Below are 19,819 nucleotides of genomic sequence, written 5' to 3'. Positions count from 1 at the left end.
AAAAAAAGTATCAAAGAAAACTTACTATCTATTCCTACTGTCCAAAAAATATCAACAAAGTAGAAAGCATTCTTTGAGAATAAAACTGGAACTTTATGAAAAATTAGAGCACTTTCATTCTTATTTTTCGGAGGACTGGTGGAACCACTGTTCACCAGTTGTAGGAACATTGAATTTGTTCAATTTCCCAAGTTTAAGGGTTACTGAGACTTAACATTAACAAAGATGAGGTGTTTAGGTGAGGTCACTGTGCTATTGATGGAGGCACAGTTCAGCTCACTTCTGTGGCTGTGATCAAATCCAGTAACTCTTAGTTTTTGGGCTCATGTGTGATATATTTTTGAGAGTGATAGGAGCTGTGGATTCTTACCTTGGATAAAAAACAATGGATAGGAATAGCATGAGGACCGGAAAGACTACTTTATTATACACGAGGCCATGAAAAACTTAGGCAAATACATTTGCATGGACAGTTTTCCAGAGAAGTATAAATTCTGAAACAGATTCAAGAAGGAGTAGAAATATTATGGCAGATGGTAGCTACACTTATTGTGGTAAACATTTCATAATGTATATATTATTGTTCAATCAATATTTTGTACGTCTGAAGTGAATCTAATATTGGGTATCAACTCTACTTCAATAAAACACACACACACACACACACACACACACACACACATTAAAACACACACAAAACAAGAAGTAGTAGAAACATACCATTTAAGAGAATTGATTCTGTAGTTATAAGTCTTACTGCAAAGAAAATGCCAGGTTCAGATGGTTTTTCAGGCTAGTTCTACAAAGTATTCAAATAATAATTCTAACCCTAACAGAGTCAAAGTTTGTCTCTTTTAGGAACACTGCCTGCCTCATTTTTTCAGGCTGATACATCCTAATGCCAGCATTAGACAAGGGTAGTGTGAATAAGGAAAATTATAAGCTAGCCTCACTTAGGAAGACAGAATATGAAACCTTAAATATTATATTAGTACAGATAATTGTAGTGTGATATGGCATCAGGTGTATTCTAGTAATATAGGTTAGTTCAACATTAGAATCATATATATTTTTTAAAGTTTATTTTGAGAGAGAAAGCATGAGTGGGGGAGGGTCAGAGAGAGAGGGGGGAGAGAGAGAGAATCCCAAGCAGTTTCTACACTGTCAGAATTGAGCCCAGTGTGGAGCTCAAAACCATTGACCATAAGATCATGACCTGAGCTGAAGTCAGACGCTTAGCCAATTGAGCCACCCAGGTGCCCCAACTTTAGAATCATATTTAATTGCAATAATAGATAAAAGAAAATCCATTGTAACAGGTACAGAAAAAGCATTTGATAAAATTTAACATCTATTTGTGATTTGAAAGCAAAACAAAACAACAAAAAATATCCTGGAAAAGGGAATAGAGTAGAACTTTTCTAACCTGTTAAAGGGTACTTATACATAGTAAGAATTTTGAAGACTAAAGGTTAGAAGCATTCCCTGTATATATACATACATATATATACATATATATATACGTACACACACACACATATATATATATATAACTTTATATTTTGTTTTTTTAAATTTACATCCAAATTAGTTAGCTTATAGTGCAACAATGATTTCAGGAGTAGATTCCTTAGTGCTCCTTACCCATTTAGCCCATCCCCCCTCCCACAACCCCTCCAGTAACCCTCAGTTTGTTCTCCATATTTATGGGTCTTTTCTGTTTTGTCCCCCTCCCTGTTTTTATATTACTTTTGTTTTCCTTCCCTTATGTTCATCTGTTTTGTCTCTTAAAGTCCTCATATGAGTGAAGTCATATGATTTTTGTCATTCTCTGACTGACTAATTTCATTTAGCGTAATACCCTCCAGTTCCATCCATGTAGTTGCAAATGGCAAGATTTCATTCTTTTTGATTGCTGAGTAATACTCCATTGTATATATATACACATTTTCCTTATCCATTCATCTGTTGGTGGACATTTGGGCTCTTTGAATACTTTGGCTATTGTTGATAGTGCTGCTATAAACATGGGAGTGCATGTGTCCCTTCGAAACAGCACACCTGTATCCCGTGGATAAATGCCTAGTAGTGCTGTGTTGTAGGGTAGTTCTATTTTTAATTTTTGAGGAACCTCCATACTGTTTTCCAGAGTGGCTGCACCAGCTTGCATTCCAAAAGAGATCCTCTTTCTCCACATCCTTGTCAACATCTGTTGTTGCCTGAGTTGTTAATGTTAGCCATTCTGACAGGTGTAAGGTATCTCATTGTGGTTTTGATTTGTATTTCCCTGATGATGAGTGATGTTGAGCATTTTTTCATGTGTCGGTTGACCATCTGGATATCTTCCTTGGAGAAGTGTCTATTCATGTCTTTTGCCCATTTCTTCACTGGATTATTTGTTTTTGGGTGTTGAGTTTGATAAGTTCTTTATAGATTTTGGATACTAACCGTTTATCTGATATGTCATTTGCAAATATCTTCTCTCATTCCTTTGGTTGCCTTTTAGTTTTGCTGATTGTTCCCTTCACTGCCCAGGAGCTTTTTATTTTGATGAGGTCCCAGTAGTTCATTTTTGCTTTTATTTCCCTTGCCTCCAGAGACGTGTTGAGTAAGAAGTTGCTGTGGCCCAGATCAAAGAGGTTTTTGCCTACTTTCTCCTTGAGGATTTTGATGGCTTCCTGTCTTACATTGAGGCCTTTCATCCATTTTGAGTTTATTTTTGTGTATGGCATAACAAAGTGGTCCAGGTTCATTTTTCTGCATGTTGCTGTCCAGTTTTCCCAGCACCACTTGCTGAAGAGACTGTCTTTATTCCATTGGATATTCTTTCCTGCTTTGTCAAAGATTATTTGGCCATACATTTGTCGGTCCATTTCTGGGTTCTCCATTGTGTTCCGTTGATCTGAGTGTCTGTTCTTGTGCCAGTACCATACTGTCTTGATGATTATAGCTTTGTAGTATAGCTTGAAGTCTGGGATTATGATGCCTCGTGCTTTGGTTTTCTTTTTCACGATCGCTTTGGCTGTTCGGGGTCTTTTCTGGTTCCATGCAAATTTTAGGATTATTTGTTCTAGCTCTGTGAAGAATGTTAGTATTACTTTGATAGGGATTGCATTGAATATGTAGATTACTTTGGGTAGTGTTGACATTTTAACAATATTTTTCTTCCTATCCAGGAGCATGGGATCTTTTTCCATTTTCTTGTGTCTTCTTCAATGTCTTTCATAAGCTTTCTATAGTCTTCAGTGTATAGATTTCTCACTTCTTTGGTTAGATTTATTCCTAGGTATTTTATGTTTTTTTGTGCAACTGTAAATGGGATCGATTCCTTGATTTCTCTTTCTGTTGCTTCATTGTTGGTGTATAGGAATGCAACTGATTTCTGTGCATTGATTTTATATCCTGCAACTTTGCTGAATTCATGAATCAATTCTAGAAGTCTTTTGGTGGAATCTTTTGGGTTTTCCATATAGAATATCATGTCATCTGTGAAGAGTGAAAGTTTGACATCCTCCTGGCTGATTTGGATGCCTTTTATTTCTTTGTGTTGTCTGATTGCAGAGGCTAGAAGCATTACCTGTATATTAAGACATTCCCCTGTCATTACTTCTCTTTAGCACTAGGGTGTCCTAGACAGGTCAGTAAAGGAGAAAGAGACATAAAAAGAATAAGTTTTATGAAGGAAACAACAAAAAAGCACTATTCTCAGATAATTTTCACATGATAGACAAATTAGTGGAAATGAGATGACTAGGGTAGCTGGATATGAGATCAATTTAAAAATTAATGACATATGCCAGCAACAAAAGGAAAAATTCTTAGCTTAAAAAATATACCAAGATGAAAAATGTTCTATTTATTTATTTATTTATTTATTTATTTAACATATATTCATTTTTGAGAGACAGAACGTGAGCAGGGGAGGGGCAGAGACAGAGGGAGACACAGAATCTGAAGCAGGCTCCAGGCTCTGAACTGTTAGCACAGAACCTGACATGGGGCCCAAACTTACAAACTGTGAGATAATGACCTGAGCTGAAGTTGGATGCTTAACTGACTGGGCCACCCAGAAAATGTTCAATTTAAAACAAATACACGTTCTATTTAAATGTTAAAACAAAATGACTGAATGCTTAAAAAATTAAAGACAAAGAAAGGCTCTGGAAATATCCCACATTAAAGAATACTAAAGAGACATGACAGCTACATGCAGTTTCTAATCCTAGATGGAATTCCCTACTAGAGGGAAAAAAAGGTGTCAAGTATCTTATTTGGTCACTTGACAAAATTGGAACACAGAAATTGGATACAAGTATTGTATCTATGTTAAACTTACTGGAGCTGAAAACTTTATCTATGTAAGACCCCTATTCTTAGGAAATGTACTCTAAAGTTTTTAGGGGTAAAGGACCATGATGTATGCATCTTAGTCTTAAATGGTTCAGAAAAAAAAATTGTGTGTGGGTGATATATTAATGGAAGAAGAGAGATGAGAACACACATTGATAAAGCAGCAAATCGGGTAAAATATTATTAGATGAATCTGGCTTCAGATCATCTGGCTGCAGTATATGCAGGCTTTTTCTTTTATTCTATTCCAGCAATTTTTCTGTAAGTTTGAAGTTCTTCTAAGGAAAAAGTTAAAAAAAAAAGTAATAATAGCAGTAAGTATAAGAATAAACCCACAAAGTTTTGTGTTTTTCTTTAACTCACATTAGACGCCTTCATTGATTTAACTTTCTTCTAAGCCATGAATGGAGGCTTGGCAGTGTGGAAGAAATAAGGGAAATAGCTATCCTTAGCCATGTGGAAAGACTTTTGACAATTATTGACCTTTCATTATTATAAGACAGAATGGTTGTTTCCCAAGGTATTGAGTAGTTTTTGTTTTGGTTAAAGATGCCTATTATATAAAAAAAGATACATACATCAATTATTTTATTTCTACTTAAAACTTGTATAATAATTTGCCTATTTTTTGTTGTAAGACAAAGCCATTTCTTTGAAAGAAGTTTGAAGTCCTGCATTTCCTCTTTTGCATAAACCACACCCAATACAGCATCTACCGCTTTCAGTTTCTATTTTTTCAAAGCAGAGTGAGTGAAACATTTGAAGTAATATGAGCTGGAATCGTAGATTTTACAAATCCTTCTACCCCCTAACCTTTTACTGTTGCAATTCCCACACTTCATTTGATATCCCCCTTCCCTTTTTAAAAAATCATCTCATCTTTACTGGATCACTCCAAAAGATTCAACTTAAATCTTATAGAAACATAACATTGTTGTATTCACACTTCATCTATTTACATAATATTTAATTATGTCAGATAGTTAGCACAAGTAGCATAAACTGGATTGGAAATAAACACTTGATTGCTAAGCATGCAATTCAACTGGTACTTAGACATAATAAACATACTCAAGTTTGTACTGTGTGGTGTTTTTCAGAGATAATGTATAGTGTGTATCCTTTATCTGGCAAATCTGTTAAATAGAAGGTTATTGAGAGCTTCTACTATAGTAGGCCACTAAGAGTAAGTGGCTGTAGGTGGCTGGTTAGTTTGTTTAGTGGCTCAATTGATAATTTGTACTCAATATTACAGAATGAATTTTGAGTCATTCAAGTTAATTTCATTAAGATATATCAAGGAACTGATTGTTAGAAAGGATTACTAATAAAAGGCAAGCAGATATGAAGAAAACATTCATTTGATTTACATCTGGTATTTCTTCTTTCTTTCTTTTTCTTTCTTTCTTTCTTTCTTTCTTTCTTTCTTTCTTTCTTTCTTTCTTTCTTCTTTCTTTCTTTTTTTTTTTTAAAGTAGGCTCTATGCCCAGCGTGGAACCCAATGTGGGGCTTGAATGCATGACCCTGAGATCAAGACCTGAGCTGAGATCAAGAGTTGGATGCCCGTACATCTGGTATTTGTATACCAGGTTTCTTTTCCATTCATCATTGTTATCAGCTTGTATTTGATAATTTTATCAGTCATGATTTAGTGACAGATTATGGCTACTGCCCTGGTTAACTTAAGCAGAAATGGATTTGATACTGGAGCTGTTGAAGTTTGGAGAGCAGGCACTGGATGTATCCCAGAACACTACTGCTGGAGGTGCTGCTAACAGATCTGCCATTCTGCCACAAATAGAAAACTGAAGAATCAGGGTCTGGGATCATAGCACCATGGCTGAAATCTGGGGTGCAGGAGGTTGCTGCTGCATTTGTTTGTTCCATGAACATGCTGTCTTAGTTGTCATCCAGAGATCAGTAATAGTGCCAGGACTGTTCTTAAGAGCTAAATTACCTGTGCTAGTTCTGTTCCAGTAAGAAGAAAACCTTGTGGTCTCCAATTCGGTCCACACTCTGTCCAGTTCTGAATTCAAGCCTCTTCATATTGGAAGAATTTAAAGCATATCTGGAATGCCTTTTGCAATGTAGATTTCAGCTCTTCAGACCACTCAGTCTCTTGCAGATGCAAACTCTTTGAGTGTTTACCCTATGACTTCCATTATGCCTACGATGTCTGAGGCTTGGTTTCTTTCCTTCCTTTTTTCCCCCTCAAATCTCTCTCTGGGGCTATGTGGATTCTCTCTATTCTACTTCCTTCTGCTAATGTCCTTCCTTTGGTCATTCTCTGTTTATGCAAAAGGAAGAAAAATGGCTGTCCCAGCCCTTCATGGCTTCCTCTGTTCCCCAATTCTGAGTTCCTAGGGCAGTAATGGAACTTGTGCAGGTCAATTGCAGTATGCAGTATTTGGCTGCCTGGGCTCACTGCCATGAGTGGGAGAAATTCTTGAGGGAAGGAGGGAAGATGGTTTCCAGGGCTGAGGGGTGGAGGCTTTTTCTGAATGGTCTCATTCAAAGGGCTAAGATATAATTGATTCTCATGATTTTTGGTAGTTATGTTACATAAAGTCACTGAGAATACTGAATTACTGAATACTGAGGGGAAATACAGGGTTAGATTTCTGTGAGGCTTTGATCACACATTTTTGTCAACTGAGCTATATGTCAATCACCTTGTTTTATGTGTATTTCTGGTTTTTTTTTTTTAATGTTTATTTTTTTGAGAGAGGAGGGAGAGTATGAGCTGGGGAGGGGCAGAGAGAGAGTGAGAGAGAGAATTCCAAGCAGGCTTCGCACTGCCAGCATGGCGCCCGACGCAGGGCTCAAACCCACCAACTGTGAGATAATGACCTGAGGGGAAATCACCTGAGCCACCCAGGCACCCCTGTATATTTCTGTTTTAAAGGTACCTTATTTAATATATAATTGTTGATTCACTAACATTGAACCCATGCCAGCAGCACTATAACTTATGCCTGAAGTTACATAACCTAGTATGTTTGTCATAGGGCACATTATAGCTTTCTTGCACTTAGGAACTTATGCTTGGGGACTGTTTTAAGCAGCTAAATCACCAATAAGAAACAGAAAAAATGCAAATACCACTGGCACTAAAGAGAGTGCAAAAATATATTTGTTTACAGTTTGAGGACTGAAACAAGAGGGAGCATGTCCTTGTTTGACCTCTGCTGAAGGGATGTGATATTGGCTGATTCAAATATTTCAATACTGCGAATGTTTATGAATGGCCATGCAGGTGCCACAAGTATTGGTTTGGGGGTTACAGATAAATTTTAGCAAGTAGGTGAATTTGCAAATGCTGAAACCAGGAATAATGAGGGATGACTGTGTATATATGGAGTGAGGGTGGTCATTAAAAATGACCGTTAGTTGGTGGGGAGTGTTGCCAGGAAAGGCTTCATAATGGAGTCTACGTGTGAGATAACCCTGACCTGTAGTATTACAGCCACTTGTGTGCATGTTCCCTCATGCACTTGTAAGCTCTGAGGATTGTGCTGGTCAGTGCTGGCTGAAAAAGGCAGAGCAGGACCATGGATGGATTGAATGAACTAGGATTGGGACTGTGGGGTAGAGAAGCAGATTTTAGAGGAAGGATTCCTTTTTATTCCTAGTAACTTTTGGATTAAGTTTTCTCTCTGTTGAGTTTGAGAATCATCTAAAAATGGCTCTGCCTACTAGGCATTTAGATTTGCTGGACTTGGATTTAGGGGAGAGAGGTCCTTGTTGCATATTTCTGAGGCATTGGTAAGGACAGTTGGATGACAGTGTCTGTCTGTGACTGATGGAAAGGGAAGACAACCACAGAAAGAACCTTGTGGTATACCAGTTGTGAAAGATTTGGCTCTGGAGGAGTGCAGAAAGGAGTTCAGGGTGAAGGGTGGAGTTAACCATGAGAGAGTGAATGGAGGATGGTATATGTCCTCCCCATCTGCAGTAGCTGTACCAGGGGAGGACTTATTCAGTTTTAAAGGCTACAAAGAGACTGGGAAGAGGACTAAAGACAGCATGTAGCCAATAGCAATTAGAAAGTCATGGGGGCACCTGGGTGGCTCAGTCGGTTAAGTGACCGACTTCAGCTCAGGTCATGATCTCACAGTTCGTGAGTTCAAGCCCTGCGTCGGGCTCTGTGCTGGCAGCTCAGAGCCTGGAGCCTGCTTCTGATTCTGTGTCTCCCTCTCTCTCTGCCCCTCCCCTGCTCATGCTCTGTCTCTCTCTGCCTCAAAAATAAATAAAAACATTAAAAAAAAATTATAAATAAAAAAAAAGAAAGTCACTGGCAACCTTACCCAGAGTGATTTCAATGCACTGGTGGATGGAGATGTCAGATTGCAGCAGGACTGATGATTGAATAGATGGAGTGGACAACATGAATGTAGGCTATTCTCTGTTGGGTTTTGTCTGTGAGGGGTTGTAGAGCAAAGGCTATAGCTGGGGTCTTTCTGGGAGGGGGATGGTGTACAGAGAACCTTTAAAAATTATGTGGGAGAGATTTGAGCATGTGTATAGGCAGTGGGGAAGAAGGTAATAGAAGGGATTTAATTTGAAAAGTTTTTTTTTTTTTGTAAATTTTTTTTTAACATTTTTATTTATTTTTGAGAGACAGAGAGACAAAGTGTGAGAGGGGGGGCAGAGAGAGAGGGAGACACAGAATCAGAAGCAGGCTCCAGGCTCTGAGCTATCAGCACAGAGCCTGACGTGGGGCTTGAACCCACCAACTGTGAGATCACGACCTGAGCTGAAGTTGGACGCTTAACTGACTGAGCCACCCAGGCACCCCATTTTTTTTTTAAGCCAACATCTGTGTCATTACTGTGTAGCCTGACAATGTGCTAGATTCTTACATTTAACTTCGAACTGAGTACCCATTACAATGCTGTAGGGAGGAGTGGTATTAATGAGGAAATAGAGGTCTAGCTTAAGAAACTTTCCAGAGGTCATGTGGTCATTAAGTGGGGGAGACAGGAGGGATAAGAATCCAGTTCTGGGGTTGCCTGACTGGCTCAGTCTGTAGAGCATGCAACTCTCAATCTCAGGGTTATGAGTTCAAGCCTCACATTGGGAATGATGCCTACTTTAAAAAAAAAAAAAAAAGAATCCAGTTCTGTCTGGCTCTGTCTGGCTCTGTCTGCCTCCACCTGGCTGCCTCTTAAGTGAAATAGTCACAATTTGAAAGAAATATACAAGGTGATTTACTTCAACATCCATTGTAATAGTAATTAAAAAAAAATATCATTCTGTTTGGTTGAGATTACCAGTGTGATGTCAATTTAGTTTAAGTGCTGGAAAGCCGAGTAACTGTCACTGGCTACAGTAATCTTTTGTTTAGTCTAGTGCTTCAACCTAAGGATTTGGGCGCAGACTAATTAATCAACATGGTTGTGGCCATTGTACTGTTAGAGATGAATGGAAACTTTGTCCCAAGGGAAAAAGATAATGGGATTTCTAACAATTAGGTGGTTGTTATGTTGTGCAAGCTGTGACTGAATAGAATCTATCTTTCCCCAACCCTCATCTCCCATTTTCTAATAGTTGCCTATTTAGTAGAATCTGACTGTTGATAAAGGAACTCTGACATTCTGCCATTGAACTTTACAAGTATAAAATAATAGGTTAGGCAGTTAGAAAAGGTCTGGGTATTGAATCTAAAAGGTTCAATGTTCTAATTTATGCCTTTTAAATGAGGATATTCTCAGGTTTATAAGAATGTAGATATGCATATGCATACATATTAAACATATTAAAGACCCTTTATTCTAGTTGTGTTACTGCTCTTTTATAATATTATTATTAAGAAAAATTTTTTTTAATGTTTATTTATTTTTGAGAGAGAGAGAGAGAGAGACAGAATGTGAGCAGGGGAGGAGCAGAGAGAGAGGGAATCCTAAACAAGCTCCAGGCTCTGAGTTGTCAGCACAGAGCCCGACGCGGGGCTTGAACTCACAAACCATGAGATCATGACCTGAGCTGAAGCCGGACGCTCAACTGACTGAGCCACCCAGGCGCCCCTATAATACTATTTTTTTATTTTGAGTAAGCTCTATGCCCAGCATGTGGCTTGAACTCATGAACATGAGATAAAGAGTTGCATGCTCTACTGACTGAGCTAGCAAGGCATCCATTGTGTTATTGTTCTTTTAATCTAATTTTTTTCTCCCTTGTTACATTATTGTGCATTTCTGTGCAAATATCTGGTGGCTGGTTGTTGGTGCATACATATAGTTTTTATCCAATATGTAATGCTCTTTTTATTCTCTAGCAGTCTTACTTTTCATTGGAATAGCCATATAAGTGATGGTGTATCCTTCTCAGTGTATCTTATCAGGAGGCACATGATATCTAATTTTCTTAGTAGTGATTTAGTTTTGAAGTGATAATGTACTCTCATTAGTCTTTGATAGCTTGCTTGCTTTCTGGAACAACATGTTTTAGTCACATATTATACATTTCTTGTCCCAGACCTGGAACTAGCCTTTTCTTCAAATATCCCTGGTTCTTTTTATTGAAATATAATATTTAGAGACCATAATTTGTGTGCAGTAATTTTTATTACTGTTTTGTTATTGTTTCTATGCCTTTTTCAGTGGGCAGTATTAGAAGATAAACATTTTAAGAGAAAAAAATCTTGAGTTCATATTGCTATTTCAAATTCTAATGAAAGACTCACTTTTTTTTTTTTTTATTTTTATAAACTCTTTTTTTTTTTTTTAATTTTTTTTTTTTTCAACGTTTATTTATTTTTGGGACAGAGAGAGACAGAGCATGAATGGGGGAGGGGCAGAGAGAGGGAGACACAGAGTTGGAAACAGGCTCCAGGCTCTGAGCCATCAGCCCAGAGCCCGACGCGGGGCTTGAACTCACGGACCGTGAGATCGTGACCTGGCTGAAGTCGGATGCCTAACCGACTGCGCCACCCAGGCGCCCCTGAAAGACTCACTTTTTATGTAATCAAAGGATTTTATATTGGTATCTCTTGATCCTGGGATCAAAACCTGAGCTGAGATCAAGAGTCAGACACTTAACCACTGAGCGACCCAGGGATCCCTATAATGAAAATCTTGATTCCTAATGACGTTAGCATTATTGCTTACTTGCTGTATCTTATAGTGTACTTGTAATAGTTAAAAAAGACCTAACACTAATATTACTACTAAAAAATCTAACAAAGAAATGTAATTTATATACATTTAAAAAATCATCCTATATCCTAAAATATATCCTGTTAGAATCTACAGCCTAAATACTGTGATTCGAAGTTACTTAAGCAATTCTTTTCCTTGTTTGCTCATGTCACTGACTTATTATACAGTTAATTTGTTTTTCAGGTGTTAGGCCTGGCTTTTTTTTTCTTTTTAATTTTGTTTTTAATTTTGCATATCATTTACGTGATTGCTGAGTTAAAACTAGAAAAAGGGCTATACTCATAAAAGTTTTGCTTCCTTACCTGTCTCTTCTTTTCACTATAGGTAACCATTTTTGTGGGTTGGATCTTGCTTCCTATACAAAAAGTAGAATATTATAAACTCTGTTCTGCACGTTGCTTTTTTAATTTAACAGTGTAATTTGGAAATCACCCCAGATCTGTATTTAGAGATCCTTCTCATTCTTTTTATGTTGCCTATACTCTGTTGTTGGAAGTACCACACTGATCCAACCAGACACCTATTGGTGGACACTTAGGGAAGTGTAAGAGATACAAGAACGAAAACCAAGAAATGACTTGTGTCATTAATATCTGACTCAGTGCATTTGAAAAGTTGATGCAAGACTGAAGTGGACACATAAATTAGATATTATATATTATAAGATTTAGTGCTGGGAAGAAGTTTGGGGTTTGCAACTAGAATCAATTACACTGTGGGCATTTCATGGAAAGAAAATTGCTTCTCCTGACCCACTCACTGAAGTCTAGACCTCGTTGTAGTCTGACCCAGGAAAGGAATGTTATGTGGGATGGAGCCAAGAGTGAATATTTGGCAATTTTGCTGGTTTCAACACCTCTTCTGTATACTTAATTCTGAGAAGATGACACACTGAGTGCTCCAGTATCTGTTAATCTTGCCAGATCTTTGGTGAACAGGAGAAGGAGAAGCACTGCTCAGTTCGCCCAGGAGGATGATTTCTGCCTGTTTCCATCCACCAAGAGTATAAAGAGTGGTACAGTCAGGATTGTGAGTTGGAAAGAATATAGACTGTTGGAAAGAATCTACATGTTTACTTGGATCACTTCTCTTCAGGAACCTTCTCCTGGGACTCATCCTAGATTCTGTGCAATAAAAGAAACTTTTGCACAGATTTATCTGTTGCCTTGACTCTTCTTTCCCAGAACTGTCTCCCTGAGTCCAACTTCCCATTCTTACTTCTGATCTCTGTAGGCTGGTAGAGCAAGGTGGACTGCTGATTTGAATGGGACCAAGAAGATTAAAGAAGAGCCCCCTGGGTCTCTGGGAGAGGATTGAGGTCTGGCTTAGGCAAAAAATGATTAATAGACTGAGGATTTTCTTTGCTGTCTTGCTCTCTAACTTAGGGCTCCAGGCCTGTGAGGTCCTGGGATGATAGAAAAGGGAAGAATTTAAAGCCCGATGTCCCTGTTGTGTTTCAGTTCCTAGATAGGCAGTGCTAGTGGCTAATGTGGCATTTTCAGGGTGGTCTGCCAGTTTTCTACCCAACTGAGAAAGATGAAGGAGTTAGATGGAAGGTCAGAGTATTATAGGCTTTACTATTGGTGAAACTGGGTTGGAGAATGTGGTAGGCTACTATGTTCCCATCAATATGACCCCTGATGCCTGCGTTAGTTTGCTAGGGCTGCCATAACAAATAACCACAGACTTGGATTGCTTAAAACAAGAGAAATTTATTCTCTCACTGTTCTGCAGGCTAGAAGGCCAAAATCAAAGTGTCAGTAGGGCCATGCTTTCTGTAAAGGATTTGGGGAAGAATCTGTTCTGTGCCTTTGTCTTAGCATCTTATATTTGCTGGCATTTCTTGGTTTGTAGCTGCATGACTCCAGGCTGCCTCCCTCTTCACATGGTATTCTTCCCTCTTTGTCCAGCCCTTCTCCTCTTATACAGACACCAGTCATATTGGACTAGGGTCCGCCCTCATGAAGCATGACCTCATCTTAACTTGATTACATCTGCAAAACCCCTGTTTTCAAATAAAGTCACATTCACATGTATTAGGGGTTAGGTTTTAACACATCTTTTGTGGGGACATAATTCAACTCATAACAATGCCTGACTGAGGCACTCTGCAAGTAGAAGCTTACTTGGCTCACTGTGAGGCCCAAAGTGGGTGAGCTTCAGTGTTGCAATAGAAATGCCAGACTTCCAGGGTGCCTGGGTGGTTCAACTGATTAAGCATCTCACTCTGGATTTCAGCTCAGGTCATGATCTCAGGGTCATGAGATTGAGCCCTGTGTCGGGGCCACGCCCCAGCGTGGAGCCTGCTTGGGATTCTTTCTCTTCCTCTCTCTCTCTCTCTGCCCCTCCCCAGCTTGCATGCTCGCAGGCTCTCGCTCTCTCTTTCTCTCTCAAAATAAATAAATAAACATTTTTTGAAAAAAAAAAAAAAGATGCGAGATTTCCAGCTGCCTCTGGTGGACTTAGCACTTGGGAACTGAAGTAGAGTAGAGTAGTCACACCTGTTCCTTCTGGACCTTGACTGCTCAGTTTCTTTTAAAATCTCACTGTAGGGAGGGAGGAGTGAGGGCTGGCAAGGATGCCTCCAGTGTTCGGGCGAGTGCACATGAGGAAGCATAGGGGAGTGTTCTCTTCTAATATCACATGACTGATAATTGTGCCTTAGTTCATTTTCTTTTTAGCTTAATTATCTGCTTAAACGGTGAGTGCTTTATCTCTTAGGATTGTAGTAGATCCTTAAGTGTTCTCTTCCGAGGCAGTTAGCAGTGCAGACCAGTTCTGTGGGAAGGTGTCGTCTAAGAAAATAATACCCCTAAGATGAGAACCATCCGTTTTTATGTTTTTCATAGAAGTTGCTTAAATAAGAGAACAGAAGTTGGAAATACAGGTGTACACAGGAAAGCAATATAGGATATAGATTTACATTTAGCAGGAAAGTATCAGCCCCAGTTTCTTTTTTTATTGCCAAATAAAGATACATGATTAAAATAAGAATAGATGTTTGTCCTTCATGATAAGGTAAAATTTTTCAGAAAAGAAGGTTGGGAGAATTACAGAAGTATGAATTAGTGTTAGGCTTTTCTTCACTTAATAAAAAAGATCTTTAGCTCATTAAGAAAAAAATCTTAGGGTATTTACCAGAAATATGACTATTTGGTTTTGGTGGTTTATAAAAACATTGAAGGCTAGCTCTGTAGAAACAAAACAACAAAGTTGTCATCACAGTATTGCTGTTACTCACTTTGGGGATTCAGTCTCTAAAGAGGGGGAACGTTGAAAAAATGATCATTGTATCACCTTCAGCTGAAAATCATAGGTACATTCTTCCCAAAATATAACAGTCTTTTTCTAAGAATCATTATTGCAAGAGCATTTTAAACCTACTTTTCTGCATGATTCAGAGAAGTAAAAGTAAAGGAGAAAGAAGGGTGGCTGGGAATTTGTGCAGCATGATTAAATTTGGTAGTGATAAATGTGGATTAGGAAAAACTCAAGGAACAGAAAACTTATAAGTTACCTTTTAAGGGTAAAGAATGTAAGGAAGCAACCCAAAAATGAAATGAAAATGGTTATTAACACCCCCAAAATGATCAGTATCACTAGTATTCAAAACAAAAACAAACAAACAAACAAAAAACCCGGAAACTTGGGGCACCTGTATGTTCATTTGGTTAAGATCTGACTCTTGGTCTCTGCTCAGGTCACGATCTCACGGTTTGTGGGATCAAGCCCCACATCGGGCTCTGTGCTGATAGCGTAAAGCCTGCTTGGGATTCTCTCTTTCTCTCTCTCTGCCCCTTCTCTGCTCTCTTGCCTTCCCCCCCCCCCCCAAATAAAGAAACTTAAAAATAAAAAAGCTTAACAATAGACTTTTTTGCCTCTCATTTTGGCAAAGATTAGGGTGGTGGGATTAACGTTAAATTTTTAGATGCTTTAGTATATTTCAAATTTTATGATCATATATTAACTTTATAGATTGAAAAAGGTCTGAAATATAAGCTAACCAGGTCTTTAGTATATGTACCTGATTTGTAGGTATAACTAGTTTTGTGTAGTCAAGGAATAGTGACACCAGGAGGAGGCAAAGTATGTTTCAAAGGCCAGGTAGCAAACTGGGCAGAGATTTAACTCTGATTGCTACTAATTCTCTGCATATATTAATAGACCTCTGGCTTCAGTTTCTTATCAGAACCATTGTTCTGTATTTTAGGCCAAAAATCTTGACTTGTCTGTTTCTCTCACTTCTAATAGGAAATTCTGTTCCGAATATATCTGCAATCTGATCACTTCTCACTTCTCGCTGCTGGTCACAGTCACCATTTTATTTTGCCTGGATTGGTGTATATTGCCTCTGTGCTTCCAATCTTGTCTTTGCTTGGTACAGCAGCCAGAATGATGCTGCTCACTGCTCTGCTTAAAACCCTCCAGGAGAGTTACCTTAGAAAGCCGTGTCATCTCCTTGAAATACCTGTTAGAGTAGCAAGAATGGGAATGTACAAGAAGGGGAAGAGCCCCAGATTATTTCCCCCAAACTCTCTCTTCTCATCTTCCCTGTCACCATTCTCTTTTTCTTATGAGTGCTAGTTACACTCACATCCTTGCTGTTCCTTGAAGAGCCCAAGAGGCTCCTTGCTCTTACTTAGTTCAAAATGCTTTACTTTCAGATATCTGCATGATTTATTCCCTCTCTCAGGCACCTGAAATGTCTTCCCTCACCTACCCTGTATAAAATAGCTACTCCCTGGTTTCTTCTACAGAGGGCTTATGACTTATTTATTGTCTATTTCACTCCACTCCTTGTTAGGGTTTCTCTTCATCCTTCCTGAATGCCCGCTCAGCAGTTAGGCCTTCAGTAACTGTTGAGTGACTGGCTAGATTTCTCATTTCTTCCCTAGTGGCTTTTTCCTCTGCTGGAGAGCTATGCATGCCACCCTTGTTCTTTGGCGAGGGAAAAAGTAAGGCTGTCTTCCAGGTACCAAATATTTCTACAAAGGTAATCTGGGAGCTTCTTCCCCCTTCTCTCTGCACAGATTTTTGTGTTCTATTATTCTTTACCAGTCAAGCAAATGAGTTTGTTTTCTAAGTAACTTTCCTGTGTGTGAGATCAATGCTTTCCTTTTTCCTGCATTTGGTATCATTTTATGTATATACTTTAGCATTTTGTCATTTATTTCTTCATTCGGTTGGCATGTAGTTATTATAGCAGATGTTACAAACCAGGCTGGATCCCAGACTGGAAGTTAGGGCTTAAAGAGACAGAGAGTCTGATTTTCCTTTGAGGGGTTTAGAGTTTCAGCGTATGGTCAGAAGTGTCAACTGTTGGGACAGGCAACTGCTATAAGGAATGCAGAGAGGGAGGTCAAAGCAAACAGGATGGTTCACTTAGGCCTACTTGAGAAGGGTTGAGAATCTTGCCAGGTAAGGAGGTAGCTAAAGGCTACTGTGATGGTAGGGAATGGTTTGGGCAAAGGCATGGAGAGTTCTGGTTTGTTGAGAGAAGCACAAATCAGTGCAAGTTGTTGGAGCTTAAAGTATAATGCAGGCTGTGGTGAGGGACAAGGCCCTGATAGTTATGTAAAGGCTTAATCTAGGCACTTCTTAAGGATTATGTGTATCCTGTATAGAGGTTAGACTTCCATCCTGCAACCCATGGATTTGGGCATGTGTATCACATATGAAGGGGGATAGGCGAGGACGTGGCCTGGAAGGTTTTTTCTTTTCCATGCCTCGTCCCTGAGTCAAGGAGAATATTTTCTGTCATGTATTAATATATCTATATCCATGCAGATTATTTTCTCCTTTATATTAAGTTAATAGTGGGTGGCAGGGTTTAATTTTGATTCTCCTCACATGTACTTTTTGAGATAGATGCTTATTTAAACCTTTACTGAATGATGATCACATCTTTATCTGTAGCCCTGATCTGTTTTAACCTCTTATTATCCCATAGCATGTTTTCATCTTTAATTTTTTTTTAAATTTTTAATGTTTATTTATTTTGATAGAGAGACAGAGAGTGAGCAGGGGAGGGACACAGAGAGGGAAAGACACAGACTCCGAAGCAGGCTCCAGGCTCTGAGCTGTCAGCACAGAGCCCGACACTGGGCTCAAACTCACGAACTGTGAGATCATGACCTGAGCCGAAGTCGGACGCTCAACCGACTGAGCCACCCAGGTGCCCCAGCATGTTTTCATCTTTATCTATTCCATCCTGTCCCAGTTTTTCTTTTTGTCAGGCAAATTAAAATTATTAAAAAAAAAAAAAAAAAGGAAAGCTTTGTTCTGAGAGTATTTGTGGTTTGGATTGTCAGATGCCAGGCACTGTTACTGCATCTGGAAGTGGGATGGGGCAGGACTCCTTTCTGGGGCAGGCAGGCCAGTGCTTCTTACTCAGTTTTGCACTCCATGTGTATTAGGTGATTAGTAAATGTTGAGGGAATCATCCTGACTATTGTCAGCATAATTAAGTTCATATTTTTATAGCACAGTCTGCTACCTACTTTTTTACTTTGACATCCTGTAAACTTTCCTCTTTTCTTTTTTCTTTTCTTTTCTTTCCACTTTGCTTTGCTTTGCTTTTCTAATTTACATCCAAGTTAGTTAGCCAATGATTTCAGGGGTAGATTCCTTAATGCCCCTTACCCATTTAGTCCATCCCCCCACCTCTCCAGTAATCCTTTGTTTGTTCTCCATATTTAAGAGTCTCTTATGTTTTGTCCCTTTCCCTGTTTTTATATTATTTTTGCTTCCCTTCCCTTATGTTCATCTGTTTTGTCTCTTAAAGTCCTCATATGAGTGAAGTCATATGATATTTGTCTTTTTCTGACTAATTTCGCTTAGCATAATACCCTCTAGTTCCATCCACGTGGTTGCAAATGGCAAGATTTCATTCTTTTTGATTGCCAAATAATACTCCGTTGTGTGTGTATATATATATACACATATATATACCGCATCTTCTTTATCCATTCATCCATGGATGGGCATTTAGGCTCTTTCCATACATTGGCTATTGTTGATAGTGATGCTATAAACATTGGGGTGCATGTGTCCCTTTGAAACAGCAACCCTGTGTCCCTTGGATAAATACCTAGTAGTGCAAATACTGGGTTGTAGGGTAGTTCTATTTTTTGTTTTTTGGGGAATCTCCATACTGTTTTCTGGAGTGGCTGCACCAGTTTGAATTCCCACCAGCACTGCGAAAGAGAGGATTCTCTGCATCCTCGCCAACATCTGTTGTTGCCTGAGTTGTTAATGTTAAACATTCTGACAGGTGTGAGTAGTATCTCATTGTGGTTTTGATTTGTATTTCCCTGATGATGAGTGATGTTGAGCATTTTTTCATGTGTCTGTTTGCCCTCTGGGTGTCTTCTTTGGATAAGTGTCTATTCATGTCTTTTGCCCAGTTCTTCACTGGGTTATTTGTTTTTTGGGTTTTGAGTCTGATAAGTTCTTTATAGATTTTCAATACTAACCCTTTATCTGATATGCCATTTGTGAATATCTTCTCCCATTCCGTCAGTTGCCTTTTAGTTTTACTGATTGTTTCCTTTGCTGTGCAGAAACTTTTTATTCTGATGGGGTCCCAATAGTTCATTTTTGCTTTTATTTCCCTGGCTTCTGGAGACGTGTTGATAAGTAGTTGCTGCGGCCAAGGTCAAAGAGGTTTTTGCCTGCTTTCTCCTTGATGATTTTGATGGCTTCCTGTCTTACATTGAGGTCTTTCATCCACTTTGAGTTTATTTTTGTGTATGGTGTAAGAAAGTGGTCCAGGTTCATTCTTCTGCATGTCACTGTCCAGTTTTCCCAGCACCACTTGCTGAAGAGACTGTCTTTATTCCATTGGATATTCTTTCCTGCTTTGTCAAAGATTATTTAGCCATATGTTTGTGGGTCCATTTCTGGGTTCTCTATTGTGTTCTGTTGATCTGAGTGTCTGTTTTTGTGCCAGAACCATACTGTCTTGTGGATTACAGCTTTGTAATACAGCTTGAAGTCCGTCCTATAATCTTTTCTAAGCTCCTGACAAACTAAACTCTCTCTGTCCTTACAGTACTTCCAGGTATTTTCACTGCTTGGAATACTCTTTCTCTTGTCTGGCAAACCTTACACCTTCTAATAAGTCTTAACTGTGTTCCTTTCTGGGGAAGTCATTTCTGAGTAATTTAGGTGGAGTTAGTTACTCCTGCCAGCGTACAGTTTTGTGTTGAGGTTTGTTCTGCCTCTAGACAGTGAGTTTGGATGGTGAAGACAAACCTTATCCATTTCTCTGTCTCCAGTACTTTAGTCTGGTGCTTGGTAGTTTTGCT

General features: G+C 38.8%; 1 protein-coding gene across 14 annotated transcripts in view; it reads left to right on the top strand.

Annotated features, from left to right (window-relative positions):
• KDM4C (lysine demethylase 4C) overlaps positions 1-19,819 on the top strand; it is a 444,753-nt gene that overhangs the window by 17,640 nt on the left and 407,294 nt on the right. For 2 of the 14 annotated variants that reach the window (XM_047829315.1, XM_047829313.1), the window contains one exon: positions 5,828-5,939. The exons of 9 other annotated variants lie outside the window; for them this stretch is intronic. The gene's annotated coding sequence lies outside the window, so the exon portion shown is untranslated. Of the gene's footprint in view, positions 1-5,824; positions 5,940-19,819 lie in introns of those variants that run through there. 3 more of the 14 variants (XM_047829311.1, XM_047829312.1, XM_047829316.1) reach the window with 2 other exon arrangements.

The sequence above is a fragment of the Prionailurus viverrinus genome, chromosome D4, assembly GCF_022837055.1.
Source record: "Prionailurus viverrinus isolate Anna chromosome D4, UM_Priviv_1.0, whole genome shotgun sequence".
Taxonomy (NCBI): Eukaryota; Metazoa; Chordata; class Mammalia; order Carnivora; family Felidae; genus Prionailurus; species Prionailurus viverrinus.
Note: the sequence above shows the minus strand (reverse complement) of the source record. Positions and strands in the feature narration are given on the sequence as shown.